Source organism: Parambassis ranga, chromosome 14 (assembly GCF_900634625.1).
Source record: "Parambassis ranga chromosome 14, fParRan2.1, whole genome shotgun sequence".
Taxonomy (NCBI): Eukaryota; Metazoa; Chordata; class Actinopteri; family Ambassidae; genus Parambassis; species Parambassis ranga.
This window is the reverse complement of record NC_041034.1, coordinates 5,830,930-5,848,649: the sequence shown is the minus strand read 5'-3', so window position 1 is coordinate 5,848,649 and position 17,720 is coordinate 5,830,930. Positions and strand designations below refer to the sequence as shown.

The 17,720-nt window shown below is 40.6% G+C and overlaps 1 pseudogene; it reads right to left on the bottom strand.

Moving 5' to 3' along the window:
- LOC114446466 (follistatin-related protein 5-like) overlaps positions 1 to 1,644 on the bottom strand; it is a 108,156-nt pseudogene extending 106,512 nt beyond the window's left edge.
- Positions 1,645 to 17,720: the final 16,076 nt, after the last annotated feature.

The following is a 17,720-nucleotide window of genomic DNA, read 5'->3' as shown; positions in this document are numbered from 1 at the left end:
ACAGCTGATGATATTATATAGAACGGATATTTTATAGTTTACTTCGAAGGGTGGCTGGGTGCCCCCTTAGAGATAGGGTGAGGAGCTCTGTCACCCGAGACGAGCTCGGAGTAGAGTAGAATGTCTGGCTTGAGCTCCTTCACATTGAGAGGAGTCAGCTGAAGTGGCTCAGGCTTCGGATGCCTCCTGGATGCCTCCCTAGGGGAGGTGTTCTGGGCATGTCCCACCAGGAGGAGACCCTGGGGGAGAAACTATATCTCTCGGGTGGCCTGGGAAGAAATGAAGTGTTGGGTGAGAGGGAAGTCTGGGTCTAAACTGCTGCCCCCACAACCTGGCCCTGGTTAAGCGGTTAAATATGGATGGATGGATATTTTATAGAAAAGTGCTTGAGAAGAATAATCCATTCAGATTATATTACAGCTAGTACACAATCTATAGGTTAGTTCTAATCAACAAGAAAACCCATCTGTACCATCTGTAGGAAATGTCTGTTTAGTGTATAGATGTTCATAGTAATCAGATCAGATGGAAATCACATTTGAAAAACATTTTTACCCTGTCAGAATAGACGTTACTGCTTAATGATCAGTTTGATTAGACCAAACTAAATCAGTATTACATCAAACAGCCGCCACTGTTTCTGTGAGGTCTGATACAAAGTGGGTATTTACCCATAAGTAGCTTGTTAGCTAGCTCACTGGACACAAACCAAGTAAACATTTAAATCTCCAAACGCCATATACTTTCAAACAGACTCTGAATGGGCTGTAAAATATCGCTGCAAATAGTTATAATGAGATTTGTGGGTTGGAATTTGAGAAACTGACCAAATTAGCTAACTAGCTAGCTAACATTAGTGACGCAGCAACTTAAAAATGTGTTTGTAGAGCTACTACAAACACATTTTTTTTCTGAAGCTGTACACTAAATAATCCACTTTACATTATGTTCCAACATACTGTAGACATTTTGAGTCTGATGCCTGTTTCAAAGATAACATCCAGTCATTTAATTTAGACCTCGGCTACAGCAAGACACAAAACCAACCAATCAACAGCCGCCAATATCTCATTTGGCCAATCAGAGCAGACCATTTCTACCTGATACCCACATGTATTATATTGACAGATAAACCTTCCAATCATGATCCACATCACAACAACACCAAAAAAGTAGTATAATTAAACCCATTTGTTTTTGTGCATGTTTGGAACAAAATTCATAAATAAATCTGAGATAATAAAAAAAATAGTTGTAGTAGTTGTATAGACTCAAAATATATTAAAAAAAATGTCATAAGAGGCGAAATGAGTTGCATAGAGCAGTATATATTCACCATAGAGTGTGCTTCCTGGAAGGAGGTACGCAACATGCTGGGTGTATCCACGCTGCCTCGCCTGCTACTCTTGTGCCCTTCAGCCAGCCAGCCCCCTGACATTCCCAGCAGAGCGGCCACAGCCACAGCCCAAACACCCAGGCTGCCCATGAGTGTTTTATCTGATTGGAAAAAAGCAGAAACACAGAGAAGTCACACAAAGACAGGTTCACATTTAACAAAAGAAAAGCATTTCAGTTACATGCTGTATTATCAATATGATTAAATAAATCATGTCAAAGTGTAAATCTTCACACCTTACTTGTCATTTTCATCTGTCATAATCTTATTTGTATGCAAATGCTTTTTTTTTGACGACTTCATTTACTTGCGATAAAAAAAGCGTTGCTGTGTGTGCGATAAAGATAGATGAGCTGTTGTCAGGTTATTAAATTCATTATTTACTTAGGAGTGTGTGTCAGCGTAATCATCACAGAATACGTTACAAAAAAGAAAAAATGACAAATAAAAGAATCAGATTGTTATCTGAAGCAATTTCCAGGCATGACACAACAAAGACAAGATGTTTTTATCCATGTAAGACAAACAAGATAAATAGTTTACAGAGATCTGCATTTTAATAAATGTACAACATGCAAAGACAAAAACCTGAAATGATGCTAATGCATGCTCCCAGAACAAGTCGAACAGACACTACACGACAAATACATAAACCCGCCATGTGGGCTCACACACACACACACACACACACACAGCATAATGCAGCTATGTAAACATCAAAGCCTGTACTGATGGGGATAATTATCTGTATTACAAAGGACATGGGAAATCTTTTGATGTCAACAAAGAGACAACCCTCTGAAGTCACAAATGGTGGAGTGGTGTGGGAGCTTATAATTTAAAACTCTGAAAAGATCAATTTCAATGCTATGACACACACACATAGACGTACACACACACACACACAAAAATACACAGCAACATCTCAGCTGTACTGACACAAACACCTGAAATAGATTTTTTTTCTCATATAAGAAAGAGGTTTGCATTGCATTGCACTGGTGTACTGTTATTCTGTCCACCCTACACCATCCTGCACTGATGAGGATTATTTAAAGGACCCCTCATCTGGTCCTATCAGCTGATGTAAGTCTTTATGGTTGTGCTGTGCGACGTGGCAGGTTGTTATTGTGTTATAGTACTTTCCGGTAATGTGGTTATTGTTTTTATTGTGGCTCCAGACTTTATAATGTGGCTTTATTATGTGTTTTACTGCAGAAGCAGCCTGAAAAACAAATTTCCCTTAGGGGGCCATAAAGTTTGCTGTCACAGTCCACAACAAGGGCACGGAAAAATACCCATGATGCATTTCAAACAGTGCAGGTGTTTATGGTGTTAAATGTCTGCAGCGGCTCCTCACTAGAATATTGAATATTGGGATTCATGTTGACCTGGTTCTGCTGGCTAAAAGTTGAATCTCAGTTTGACTTTCAGCTATTTTTGCGATAATTGAAAAAAATAAATAATTTTCACCTGTAATGAAGCTTTTTTTTCCCTCCCCCACAGCTGACATTTTGACTTGTCACAGGTGTCACAAGCACCCCTGTTCATGATAACATTAATAATGACTCTGTTATATTCAAGTGTCGCAATAATTAATGTTCCTACTGTGATATGTCACAATGTCTTCGATGAAAAGATCCACCGAGTATAAAAAAAATGAAATCCTCACTTTACATTTTGACTTGAGTGAAATGTCATGCATTTGATTGGATTTGGGAGAAGCAGAATAAACTGTAACCCTTTGACACATTTGTCATGAAATTAATATGCTGAATGTATGAGCAAATATTTATTTTCTTTTTTTTTTGCCAAAGTCTATGTACTAAATGAGAAGTATCAGGTGGAGCCAAAAAACAAACAAACAAACAAACAACACTGATCAATAACACATTATCAGTCAGGAGACAATTGTAAAATATATTTACAAATTACACATATAGTCATTTGCTCCATTTGTAATATAAATATATTGATTAGTATTGTTTTGTAATTTTTATTTATTATTTTTTAATTACGGATATAGTGGGCCAAAGAACCAGTGATGTCAGTGATGTCACTGTTTCTAGAGAAAACATGTTTCACTGGGACAGCACCCTCTAAATGTCCTTTAAAGCCAGTGCTTGCTAAGTGTTAATAAAATACAATTCAAACTTTGGGAAGTCAGAGTCCGAGTCAAATAGTTAACCAGAGGAGATCATCTTTAAGATCTGAAAGATCCATCCATCCATTCATCCATCCATCATCTATTAACCTGCTTCGTCCTGCATGAAAAATATGAGAAACAACCAAGACCAGCAGTACTCAGAGGGCAGATGATCATTCAAATATTTGTTGTGTAACTTTATGTATAGGCAACAAAGTATTAGTTCTACAGGCTGGTGTGTGGATACATGCAGAATAGAGAAAAGTAATTTAGGAAAAGCAACTAATGTGCAAGATCAATAAGTCTCACATCATGCTGCAACACTATGTTGTCTTTTTCAGTGGATGGAAGGCTGTTAAAGCTGGTTGAAAGACTTTAATGCAAGGGGAACACTTCAGTCTGGATTACTCTGTCATACATACAGTTTTCAGTTTGACAGTCGAGTAAATACACTTTACACCACTCCATACTGAACACAAACTGCAAAATCACATAAGTCCTGTCAGCATAAACATCACTTGCAGGAACCATCGACATTATTCTGCTAGCCGGGGGGATAATGGGCCCTCGGAGATGAGAGCTCACCCTTGTGAAATTAAACACCAAATGAGATCTGCCAGTCACTGTCTTAATGTGCTGCCTAGCCCCCTGGCATTGGCCCACACACATTCATACATGAGTACACAAGAGCACACACACACACACACAAACAGAGGCCCAAGTCGTGTGGACCGAATGGTCCATTTTGAAATTCATCAGGAGGGAGAAAGTCTACGAGGAAGCCATTATTTGAGCAGAATATTAAAAAGCTTAAAGAGACACATTCGTTAAAACCAGTGCAGCTTTGCTCAGATCACACTCACCGACTCAACACGCTGAGTGGTAAATGCAGCTCTTCACACTGCAGCAGCCTCTCTCTCCCTGTCATGTTCCACGTTTCCTTCTTTAGAACTCCCACGTTTTATGACATAGAAGTATTGTTAGGGACCTGAAGGGTCTTTTAGGGCCGGCTGCAGCTGACCTGTCTCCTTTGCTTACTTGCTGGAAATTTCATACTTATTTTCATCAGATTGCTTTGAAGGCTTTTTAAATTATGAATTGAACCAGCAGGCATTAGTAAAGTGATAATAGATCCAAACAGTGATCTTTATTATATTGCAGTGTAGAATGGACACACATTGCAAGGGGGATGTAAGCAATTTTTTAAGAGAAATATGTAATGTATCTTGTAGCAGTGGTTTCTTATGACACCATTCTCATGCTACTATAAAACAGTGAAAGAAACACTTATTTAAATGCCTACAGTATGATACACAGTGCAAAGACAGAGCACTGTAAGGAGTCATGTTCCTGCTGCTACCTGAATGCCATTTTTGAAATGAGACGTTCAGAGGACAGCAACATCTCGCATTTCTTTGAGGTGGATCAAGTCCATTCAGCAAGGAGCTGCTTTCAGGCTGAAGTAAAATATTTATTTTCACCCGCTGCTTAATTTTGGATTTTAAATAATTGATGATAATTTTGTAGCTGAAAAAAAAAATCAAGCTCAGAGTTCATTTAGTTTGCTTAAGAGGAAATATAGCACAGCTTTTCCAGAGAAAGACTGGAAGGCGACCTCCATCATGGAAGGATGGTCATCACGCAGGAGACAAAATCCAGGATGAATAAAACAGGAGATTGGCACAGAATTAGGGCCGTTTCATGGCCAAAGCAAGGGTGCGCCTACCACCGCAACATCAACCTCCAGTGGTAAAAAGAAGCGCAAGAGTGACCCGGAACGTATCTGACTCTGCTACCCCCTATTGTGCGAGCGATGTAATGCATTTTAGGCGTCGCCCAGCTCCCTTGCTTTTAATGTGGTGACTCTGAAGGCTGCCTTAGGCATAGTTCTGGCCCAGTCGGTTTTTATGCCAGATTAAAAATGAACTTTAACTTTCGTTTTCACCAGAAGTGAGCAGCGGATGGAAACAAAACAACTCACGGTGCCGGGGGACTCAAACCTCCTGAATAAAAGTCCACTGTCATTGACTATTCATCCACCATCCTTCCGCCCACCTCCATACTTAATACTTGTTTTCTTGGTCCCATGTTCAGGTGAGGCCAAGCGATACAATAATTAATTCCTTAGAACCATGAGCTATATCTGGTCAGGGTATTATTGATCAAACATATCCAAAGCAACTTCCCAATGATCAAGGTGTTCCTCATGAGAAGCTATTTCAGCACAATTTTACCATTTTTGAGGCGCTCTATCGCCTGATCAGACACCATCAGAATACAACATCTTCACTACTCTGTGTCCACTATTTGGCAGTGGTGATGATGAGGATGATGAAGAAGAAATTACTATTACCAGAAGTGAGAGTTGTTTACTAATAATTCGATCGTCATCACATCATTTTGTAACTTTCAATCTGCTGCTCTTTTAGAAAATTATGTATATTTACCCACAAGCAAAACAGACATCAAAAAAACAATTTGGACTAAAATAGAACTGACGTCCATCATGGGCCAACGCAGGACTGAGACCATCTTTGTGACTAAATGAAAATTGCATGATTACACATTGATGTCTGAGTCTTCTAAGCATATAAAACAAAAGGCCTTTCTCTATTCTCTCAGTGCGAGAAACCATGGAAACATCTGGCTCTGCTCCTCGGAGCACACACACACAATCTGTCAGGCTGCAGCTAATGGTGATATGTGTCTGCAATATCATGTATGGATCCACCACAGTGGTGCTGACTAATGTTACTTGTTTGTTTGTTTCTCATTTCATTGGTTTTGTAGGTTATGATCAAATTATGTATTGACTACACTGTTCATAATGCATAGCCAACATGTATGGTGTTTTTTGTTGTGGTTTCAAACATGAGAGACATTTCTACATGAACCTTACATTATTTTATATAGGAACTATGTTTATTTTTTTCTTGCAGCAATATGTTATGAGAGTGACAGGGTCAGATACATGGAAAGGTAAATAAGGGTCCTTGTATGTAGCGTTTTTTTTTTTTCCTTCATAAAAATGCAAAGAAGGGAATCACTTATGTGCACTGGCAGTGAAATGCTGGTGACATTTTGGGTTCAGCTTGACATATTGACATGTAAAACCACCTACATTATCAGTTTTATTGTATATACAAACAGCAAAAATGTATTATCAGACATTCCTGACTTCAATTTGTGACAGCTGGCTGACATCTTCCAATAAAACGATCATCCTTACAGATAAAGAGAGCAGCAAAACAACAAACCCAAGGGAATAAAGGTGTATATAAGATCACATAATTTGTGAGTACTGTACAGTGTTAAATAAATATCACCCCTCTAAAGTCTGACCAAATTAAGCAGACTCAAAATAGCATGTTCGTCAAGAGACTAAGACTACAGCCAAATTCCAAACCGGCATGTAAATGAACACAGTGTGCAGCCCTCTCTGTTGCTCCCTGTAATGGCAGCAGGGAAAGGCCTCTAGCTGAGCTCTGAGACAAATTCGAGTGATCAGGCTGAGTTCTGCTTCCTGCTCCATGTCCCAGCTCTGCACCACTCCAGGTAGGTCTGCTGTCACAGTTACAAATGACACATGCAGTTCCAGTACGACAATCATCCCCCTCTCAGCACGCCTCCTGCCTGCAAGTTGCTGAGTATTTAAAAATATTATAAAGCAGGATGTGGGGAAAAAGAGGGAAAACATCTGTGAGAGCTTGCTGCAGCTGTAAGGTTTGTAGATCCTCTCTCTAAAGTCAAATATTATGCACATAGAGCAAAAATACTGAGCTGTGTACACACATTTAATTTTTATATATTTCTAAAGCACTGCATTATTTTATCATGTTTAACCTGACACCCTAAAAGTAGTAAAAAAAACTTCCTCTGTCAATCATAATGTGGAAGTAGGTGCCACTTTTCCCCAAATGGCACATGCCCCATTTTGGAACAACCCTCTCTCCACGCTGTTACTTAGAGAGCCGCCTCAATCTGATGCTCCTCTTCAGTCAAATCTCTGCTATCATCCAGCGTCTGCTAGTTTGTCTGTCTGCACTCATGGTTCAAACATCCTCTCTTTCAGACAGGCGTCTATGTAGCATGAAATAGAGCCACCGAGAGAATCGCCTTTGCCCAAAATGGCTTTTTACGACTCACTCGTCTTCATTTCCTTCTTCGTTTCCTGTGTGAAGATGTCGAGGGGACCGGGGGTGTCAATCTGTCTGCCAGCCATGCATCAGGATCACACGATCTAACCCTAGTTATCTTTCAGACACTGGAGGTGAACAGGATTCACATCCTTTCAGACTTTCCCCCCATTTTTATTTATTTTTTTTTATGACAGGAAATGTGATAAATGTCAGGATGGACTGGAGTGGTGTTTTCCAAAGAGGATTTATACAGCACAGTAGCCCTGAAAGATAAGGTTATGAACTGTCATTTACTGTAATGTAAAGGGCCCGCTGAAAAGTATCCCAGTTAGACGCTGACAGGCCTTTATCTGCACAGGATCCAGACAACTCGGCGTTAAAGAGATTTTACTCTAATAGACAAGCTGGAACTAATTAAGACAGAAATGATCTAATTAAAGATGAGTTAGCGGTTGGAATAAGGATGGGAATAGCCTTTGTCTGTCTGCTAAGGTTTGACTTATTTTAGCAATTGTCCTGTTCACTTCATAAAACAGTTCATGTCTCTGTCATAGGCCGGCTGTGCTGACCTCACAGTTAACCACTATATCCCTGAATGTGTCCGACTCAAATCTAAAAACACGATACTGTTGTTTTTACACCTTTCGGCTATTTAAATGCTGCTACAATGGCAATGGATCAAACGTCAATGTGTTATATACAAGTTGTCCCTCATAATAATAAAACTATTCATGTGTGTCTGCAGTTTCCCTCATTTCAAGGAAACACAACTGTGGTCTGAAAACACATCCGAAAAACACTACCTATCCCTACAACAGATGTTTTTTTTTGGAATGTTGAAAATTTAAATTTTCCACAAAAACCACCAGAAACACAACTCATAAACAACACCAATATTCAAATTCTGCATGATATATGTACATATTTTCACTATGATAACACCGAAAACATGCAGCTTTCCAGGCAGCAGTAGCTTCCATTCATTAACAGGTTCACTTAGTCAGTCCAATATGACTGATTCAACAAGCCGGAGGCTGAGGTTTGTGATTATTGTGAACAAATGCTACAAAAACACTTCACTAGATATTGTGACCTCTCACACAATCTGGCATCATAAACATATATTTTAATCTGTTTGGAAAGATCAGTCATCTTCTGAGACATGTGGACTGTCTAGTTGGAGGTCAAGAGTACATTTGTCATACAGTAATGTGTGTGGATGTGTGTACTGCATGTGCATCACTGCCAGTGCAGCGAGGTGGCTCACTGTGGTCTCTGGATTGGATTTCCAAGATAGCAGTGTTTGACTGAACACTTGACAATAAGAAAAAACTGTGAACATTACCAAGTTACCCTATGAATGTTTAAAGAGCAGTTATTGCTCATTTTTATACGGCATAGAAATAAATGGAAATTGCTGTGCCATAAAAGCATTGTAGTTTGCATAATGCGATGTAATGCACTTTTAATTGGGCTGAAAAACACTGCTGCATTTCTTTCATCTAAACAAATATGTTTGTCAGAAAGCTACAGACATTTCTCTGCAGTCAATCCTAACAATAGAGAGGAGTGTTAATAAAGTAGCAATTTGTTGAAGACAAAGAAACACAAGAAGGACGCGCATACACACAAAGCTTTGAAAAACCAGGCAACAGCAGAGCGAAATGTACGAGCAACAATCAGGACGCCATTAAAACATGTGACTAAAACATATGGCTGGGGTGAAAGAAAAGTCAATATATTCATTTTGCAACAACCACACATGTGCCTTTTCAGATTGTGCTGAAATGGACCCAGAGAGAAAATTAATGCTCAAAAAAAAAAACAGGAATCTAAAGAACACAATGCAGGTTGCAGCGCCTTAGCACCAGACCTGCTTATCAGCTGGGCTTCTCCTGCATTGCCTTCAAATTAATTATTGTCTGACACTCTCTCTCTCTCCATAGTAGACACAGAGCTTCAGGCTGTTAGGTAGCAATAAGACCCCTGTTGTGAGAGTTGTGAGAGAAAGCTGCTTCTTCCTCTGTGTTGTATTCTATTCTCTGTTTGCCCCACTTTGCTTTTTCTGATATTGACTTTTGGCTTTTTTTTTTTTGGTGACCAGACCAGCAGCCCTAGAGGCCACATCCTATTTGTCAGGTGTGCCTGAAAGACACACAAACACAGAGGGACTTGTTAAATCCATGAATCCCTGCAGGCTGTATGACACGGCTGTAAGAGCAAAAAGGATATCAGGAGGATCTGCAGTGCCCACGACAGGGTGGTCTGCTCTGCTAACAGGGCTGCGTATGCTAATTTTTACCACAAAGAAAGCGTTAGCCAAAGAGGTCTGCATTGAAAACAACAAGTAAACCCAGACTCAAGCATAATTACCTCTTCAGAGGTAGTTTTCAGTCTGTGTATATAATCACTGCACACTGAAGAACGTCTTGAGCCAGTAAATTGTCATGTGGTCTCCTTTGAAGCCTCCCGCAAAATTGATGCATTTGAGAAGGCAAATGGTTCCTCTGTAATATCACATTCAGAAACATCATTATACCTCAATACACCATTGTTGAATTCACCATGTCTTTTAGCAGTGCCCTGAATTCTCACTTAATGCTGGCAGAAAGGAAGCACATGTGTAGAGCCAAGAAAACATGTTTTCGCTACAATTATTACCGTCGTAAGCCCTCTCTCATAGCCTTTACTAGATACATGATCAGATCTTGTGATTTTTATTTTAAAAAAAATAGCAGAATAAAGGGACTTTTTAAATGGTGGAAAAATTTGCCAAAACATTTTTTTTAAATTCTTCACTTAAAGGTAGGGTAGGAGATTTTGAAAACTGAGAGTGAGAGTGAGAGTAAGCCAGATTTCAAAAGTAAACACACGCCCCTTTCTCTCGGAGCTCACCCCAAAGCCACGCCTACCAATCACATGGACGCGCATTACGTCTGTGACTTCGGCCATCATGCACGTACCTCTCTGGTGTGCGTAGAGCAGGAAGAGAGTGACAACCAGCCAATACTTCACACAGGGTCCACTCGGAGGATTGGCTGATGTTTTTAGGGTTTTATAGCTTCTACAGATGATTAATATTCTTTGTTTTAATGTGAAACTGCCGAACTAATTGGTTACTATCGGATTGTAAAGAGAAGTTACACTAATTTAACAAAACGTGCATCAGAATGAAATCTCCTATACCCTACTTTTAACAATATGAAAAAAAATCACTCGTCAGCACAAATAGGAAGCCATGATGGACTTACTTGCAAACAGCAGTCACAACAACAATGTTCTCAAATAAATGTACCAATAACAAACATCCACTTACAAACATTTCCACAGATTCAAGCTGCTAATGTTCAATATGGGACCATGAAGGTCAAGTAGGTCAGATTACATTAATCTTCATTCATAGTCTCAACTAATGGCCGTGGTGCCTATATAACCTCAGATTTGCTCTGCATGGCATGCAGGATGTTTCCAGCCAACGTTATTCAATCATGAGTATTAAAGGACAATACTTAATCACATCATTTTAGACGAAAAAACTTTTTTGAAATAATTATTTTTGGCAGATTTAAAGAGGAGAGTGAAGAGAGGCTAGATAAAAGGGATAGGCAGATGGCTGACTAGATTCAAAGCAGAAAACAGATATGCCAGATGACCTTTCCGTAACCCCTCTACACATTTCTCCCTCTCTCCGCTGACTCTTTCGTCTGTTTCGTCCATTCAGGCAGAGGAGGCAGCAAGCACTATTTGCTCAGAGCCGCGCTGCTTCTACTCTGGGCTCAGCTGCTGTGTTCATATGGGATGCTGCAGTAAAGGTCATTTCTAGAAGTTCAACATTAGTGATCGGAATTTCAAGTGAACCGTGTTGCCCACATTTTTGCAGTCCTGCACTCTGCGGGGAGTACGAGGGACTTATCAGGACAGCCGACGGGCACAGAGATGTGTCCGTGGAATAAAAATCTACAGAATGTAATGGAGCAAAGTTAGTCGTTTCAGTGTCATTCATCTGAGTGATTCCCATTATAATAGGCCTCATTTTAATCTGAGTTACATTTCTCCAGGTACGAGTGTCAGTGTGCCCCATAAGAAAGAGTTTCATCTGTTCAATTTAAAACTAATCTTGTCAGCCCCACCAGAAGCAGTCAGCCCATAGGAGGTGACTCACCATCTGTAATGCATTTTTACCTTTGTTTTGGAGTGTGGTTCATTATATTTCTATGTGAAATTTGCAAAGCAAAGTCACCAGGCATTAAAAAATTACAATAAAAACAGGGAAAGGGAGTGGGTATGGTTTACCTGAGGGTATAACTTTGTTAAGAGAAAATATATTCTGCTTCTGAATAGATGAGCTTTGAATGTGAGTTCAGGCCTTATGATGCCAAGAAAATAAACTGTTCAGGAGTAGGGGATTATAATTGATATGAAAAATGTAATTTATCCTAATTAAATGTTACATAGAATTGCCATCCAGGGCACTTTTTAAGGGGATTGTTTAGAGCCGGCAATGACAAGTAAGTAAGTAGTCATGGGAAGACCACGACAGTTGACTGTGTTGAATGTGCACAGTGTGTAAGTAAAACTCCAAATATCCATAGTGTAACTACAATAAATGTGCTGTGGCAACTTCATTTTTAATTAAAGAGTTTTAGTAGTAAGAACTTCTTTTGATTTGACGCCGTGCCCAGCCACTCTTGCAAAAGCTTCTTCTGTCCTGCAGCCAACCAACAATTTTCTCTCTAGTTTAGACCAAAACAACACAGCTTTAATCCTTGTTCCATCTGCGGGACCTTTATATGAAACTAAGTGTGTGTTGCCATAAGAAAGCGGTAGCGTAGGTGTGAAAAATTTTTTTTAAGAAAAGAGCAGCGTGGAAGTTGAGCTCGTAGAAACGCTCTGCTCGTTCTAAAACGACCTGCATCCAGCCTCGTGTGTCAGCAAGCTCTCACTCAGCTGAAATGTCCTGAAGCAAGACAGTGATCTCTAACCTTCTATTCTGCTGCACAGCCTGACCTTCCAGGATCAATACAATGCCACATTCATCATGCTGTCAAATTGATTTCAAACCAAACTGGGAGGTAATATTTTTTTATGCACATGGTTTATTTACAATCTGTGTGACTGGGTAAGCAACTCGTGCAAAAAAAAAAAACTCAAAATCCAACGATCCATCTTGAACCAAACGACCACAAACAACAGCAGTATTGACACCGTCGGAGCAGAAAAGCTGACTGCGGCCTGTGTTTCACCCGTGTCATTCAGAAAGTCAATTACGCGCTCATGATGATATATTTAAATGCAGTCTGGAGACATGGATAAATAGACTGCCAGACTGGAAGCAGCATATCATGCAAAACCTGTGGAAGCGTGTGAAAGCTCTCCTCACAACAACAGCAGATTAGCCCTCTATTGCCATCCTTGAAATTCTTGCATTATCCAGCTAATGTGCACGACACACTGCACACATGCACTTATGCACATATGTTTCATTTAAGCTGGTTTTAAGTGATTAGCACTGCAGAAGCCTAATTCAACTGTAATGACTGGAATGCGTTTTTTTGTGCGTGCGCATGGAGACACCAGTGCATCTTCGGTGCCAGTTAGTAAGTGTGTGAGTCATCCCACTATTAGTCTGTCTCTGAAGCGCAACAACCAGCCATGATCTGCTGGACACCAAGCTTTAACGGCTCTCTGTCAGACAGCTAATAAGTTACACACCAGATTGCAAACTACAATATGCCAGACTGAGTCACTATTCTAGGCTACATCATTATCTCTCATCCTGACCCCAGGGCGGGTATGTGGAGCTGCTCTGTGACAGGGTTCGGGACATGGTTCGGGACATGGTTCAACCCAGTCCTCCTGGTGTTATTTTCTTTCACTGAGTCAGCATGTATACATTCTGAGCCTGCACATACAGTGTATAAATGAATTCAAAGGAGACCCTGTAAGTGCAAACAGATCCAACTGAGAACCTTTGCCATTAATATTCTCACTCAGTAGCGAGGGCAAGATATTGATTCAATTCTCTGCATGTGAGTGACTACGTGCTTCTGTTGAGAGTTGTTGGCCGACATAAAGCTGAAGTGCTTTGGATTTAAACCCAGTTTCTCTTTACAGACATCACAGTGATGAATGGGCAGGATTCTGTTGCTGGATGTTGGTTCCATATCTGGTTCCAGGTAGAGAGTGAATCCACCAAAAAAAAAAAAACCCAGAGAGAGATGCTGGAGCAGTGCAGGAGAGCTTGGAGCGTTCTCAGCACCACGGAGAGCTCCGGCGCAATATACGCTCCATCACGGCAGCGTGCGCGCCCGACCAATCCTCATTTCCCACTCCGCTGGCCGTCACGGAGGCTTTGCTGCCGCTGTGCCAGCTCTCTGGTGACACTGATAGGATTTTCCCATGAGAGAGCCCATTTAACACAATCAGACAAGAAAATCTTATCCTGATTAGGATATTCTCTTTCACTCTGAGAGTTTTTGCATGTTGGGGAGTGGGTGAAGGCTGATCGTTATTAGATGAAGTCTTGCCAGCGTCCTGGCGGAGGAAGGACCGGGTGGAGGTGGAGTGGGGAGGGTGTTTGCTGGGACCGGGTTTGTGCGTGTGTCTCACTGTGTTATCGTTTCAGTCCCTCTGCTGCCTGAGCAAACCTGGCGCATCCGGGCAGAGAAGTCCTACTGGAGCCATTTATCACACACTGCCCCGTTGTTTTGGTGCAGGTAGGAGCCTCCGCGCGGTTATGTGAGGTTTCCAAAGCTGGCATCTGGTCATATTGAATGATTAATCACACCCCCGTTTTAGCGCCAGACAAAAGGCGACATACCAGGCATGTGTAGTTAAGCGCTGTCACAGATTGTCATTGACATCGCCCTGCGCTATAAGACTGCACCTCACACACACACATATCTCACAGGCTGCAAATTGTGGAGCTCTCTCTCTCTCCCTCTCCATTATTGATGCAGATGAAACTAATTCAAAATTAACGCACGCCACTGCAACCCTCTCTACTGTTTCCATTCACTTGTAATGCAGATCAAAACAGAGGCACACACAAAACAACCAAACTTGTCAAAAATGCGCTTTAAGCACCCTCAGTAAACGCAGCTTCCAGCTTACCTGTGGTATTCCCAAGCAAGAGGACAGAAAGAAAAGGCAATTGGTGCAAATATGCCAGAGATTTCCTCGCAGGCAGCGACTCGTCCAAACTGCGCTCTTTAGTTCCACTCCTCTCCTCCCGCTCGGCGGCAGGGTTTAAAACGGCTTCAGATTAATTACTGTGCTGGCGTATCAGTAGCAGCTGTGTCAGTAGCGACGGGGTAGCGCGTCCCAACTCTCAGCAGCAGCAGCGGTTTCCCATCCTCCGGCTCCTCCGGGCTGGTTTCCTATCAGCGCTCCGCTCCTGCTCTGCCCTATTTCAACTCCTCTCACTCCGCTCTCCTCCTGACGTCAGCCGCTGCACGCCAAATGCGGTGAGGCTGCATCTGCAGATTCATCGCGTTGGAAAGCGACACCTGTGTGTGCGTGCGTGCGTGCGTGCGTGCGTGTGTGTGTGCTCAGACATCCATGAGGACCAGATGCCTTGGCAGGGATGGGAGAATAAGACATCTTGCAGATGTTTCACATGGTTTGTTTAACAGTTTTAAAATGAAAAATATGAGATTTAGGTTTGGATTAAAGTTCAAATAGTTTAAAGATAGAGTTAAGTGAATTAATATATGCTTTTATAGCCAGTTAATAAAGCCAAAAACTTGTGTTTGAGGGCTGAATTAACTCGTTTGGTGATCCAGAACATGACTCTGCACTGGATGGTTGCCTAAAACACTAAATTTCTATGACTTGAAATATGATTTGTATTAATTGTGTTGAAAAAATATAGGTATAGAGTGACAAATACTGAAACAGAAATTGAGGTAAGAATTCCAGAATGAGGGTCAGTAAGAGAAATGATGCCAAAAAATATCATATGCAGTTTGCATTTTTTATTTTGTTTGATTGTTTTGCTCTGTAGGACTGTCTTAACCATGACCAACACTGGCAGCTTCTCTGACCAATCAACAAAGACACTAATGTTCACGGAAGGTTTTTCTACCCGTTAACTGTGTAACTTTGTCATTCACACGTATTATTATTATTATTATTATTATTATGCATTTATGGAAAAAGAAATGAAGAAGAATTAACCACACATGGCACAATTAGGCCTGCATACTGTATGCTAAAAAGACACTAGAATGGTGGCACCTTCATCAAAATTGCATGTGGCACTAAAACATTTATAGTCAATGTAACATTTATCAAGACAACGAGCAAAAAAAATGAGAGGGTTGAAAAAAATAAAAATTCAAAGAACAAAAGAAACGAAAGGAGAGTGTGTGAGTGTGTGTGTGTGTGTGTGTGTGTGCGTGGGGGGGGGGGGTGTTGGGGAATAAAGAAATAAGAAATAAAGGAACTCCAGAGTCATGAAGTTTTTTTAGGCTTGAAGAAAGAAAAAAGCAACCTGAGGGTGATAATGTGATAGAATGGAAAAAGGAACAAGCAACAAACACAAGGATGTTTACACAAGTGTGCATCAGCACCACGGACAGAGACACAGCAAGACTCTGGGTTTAAATATTTTCATTATCCCCGTTGTTCGCCACATAAACCAGGCGAGCAATAATGCAGATTATTATTGAGTGTTGTTAACCCCTGTGTTGTCTTAAGGCTAAAAAAAGGCTTTTTAACAACAAATAAAAAAATACTTACATTTCCTAAAATGACCCCTTTTATTCAAAAATGAGCACTGCCTGTATTTCCTTTTTCCATAAAGGTTGTACACTATTAGGGCACAAAGATGGTCTTAGAGGTTAGTTTTGACCTGACAGTTAAAAAAACCATTTATATCCCACAAAAAGTAGTGATGTTGACTGATTAAATATTTCACTATGAGGAGGGAAAACCTAAACATTTACAACATTAGTGATGATTTGAGCTAAATGTCTTCTAGTGAAGGTGGACCTGACCTGAGGACAAGGGGAAGACACAGACTTCTACATGCATACAAATACTGTCATCAAAGTCTGTTACTCTTCTAGAGAAAAGTACTATGGGGTTCATGCTCTTTAGATGCTGCTTAATAAGTCACACCAGTTGCTCGTATGGAAACTGTTTCCATCAGCACATGTAGAATCTGTTACTGTGACTGCAGAGGATGTTACATGTGATGATAGTTTTGTAAAGGCTCTGATAGTTAGCCAAACACTGCCTGTATCAGCCTTGGAGAAACCAAAATCTTCAGCTGCTAATGTAGGCTGTTTTTGTTGATGCTGATATGCTGACATGATGCTGAAGATGCCTGTGAGTGCCTTACAATGCAGGAAACGTTGACTTCTCTCTTTGATAGAGGTGTTTTTGATACTTTCTTAAAGAGGAAATGAGAGGGCAGATGACAATTGAGCTATTATTCAGCACTCACTGTACAATTTGCTTCTGAGATCCTAAGTGGGCCAAAGAGAAGGCTCTAACTGCAACATTTTAAAAATATAGATTTTTCCCTATTATATGCAGCACAATAATGTATACAACATATTCTTTCCTCTGAATGTATTTTTTTGCTGAAGAACAACCTGACAAAACATACATATTTATATTTTCTTACGCACTTTTTCCTTTGCTCAGGAACGACACACGCACATTTACACATTCCTTAACCCATCTTTGGGCCGCTGAAGTGGAAATGTTCAGATCAATATTATTGACAAATACATACCAGATATATTCATAAAACCAACAGCTCTCCGGGCACCGCAGAGACGATCTCATACTGCTGTAGGCGTACCCTGAGTGGCAAATCAATCACACCTAAATGGTACAAATATGAATTAACCCTCCAGGGGCTCATAGAGACGACAGACCGTGCATGGCATTGCAAATGGAACATCATCATATACATTTTACCCACAGCTACACTCATGTCTGGACAAACAGACTACAACTGCAGCAGCCATCATTATCTCTGTCATCATTTGCTCAGGAGTGTTTGTACTAGTAGTCATACATCAGA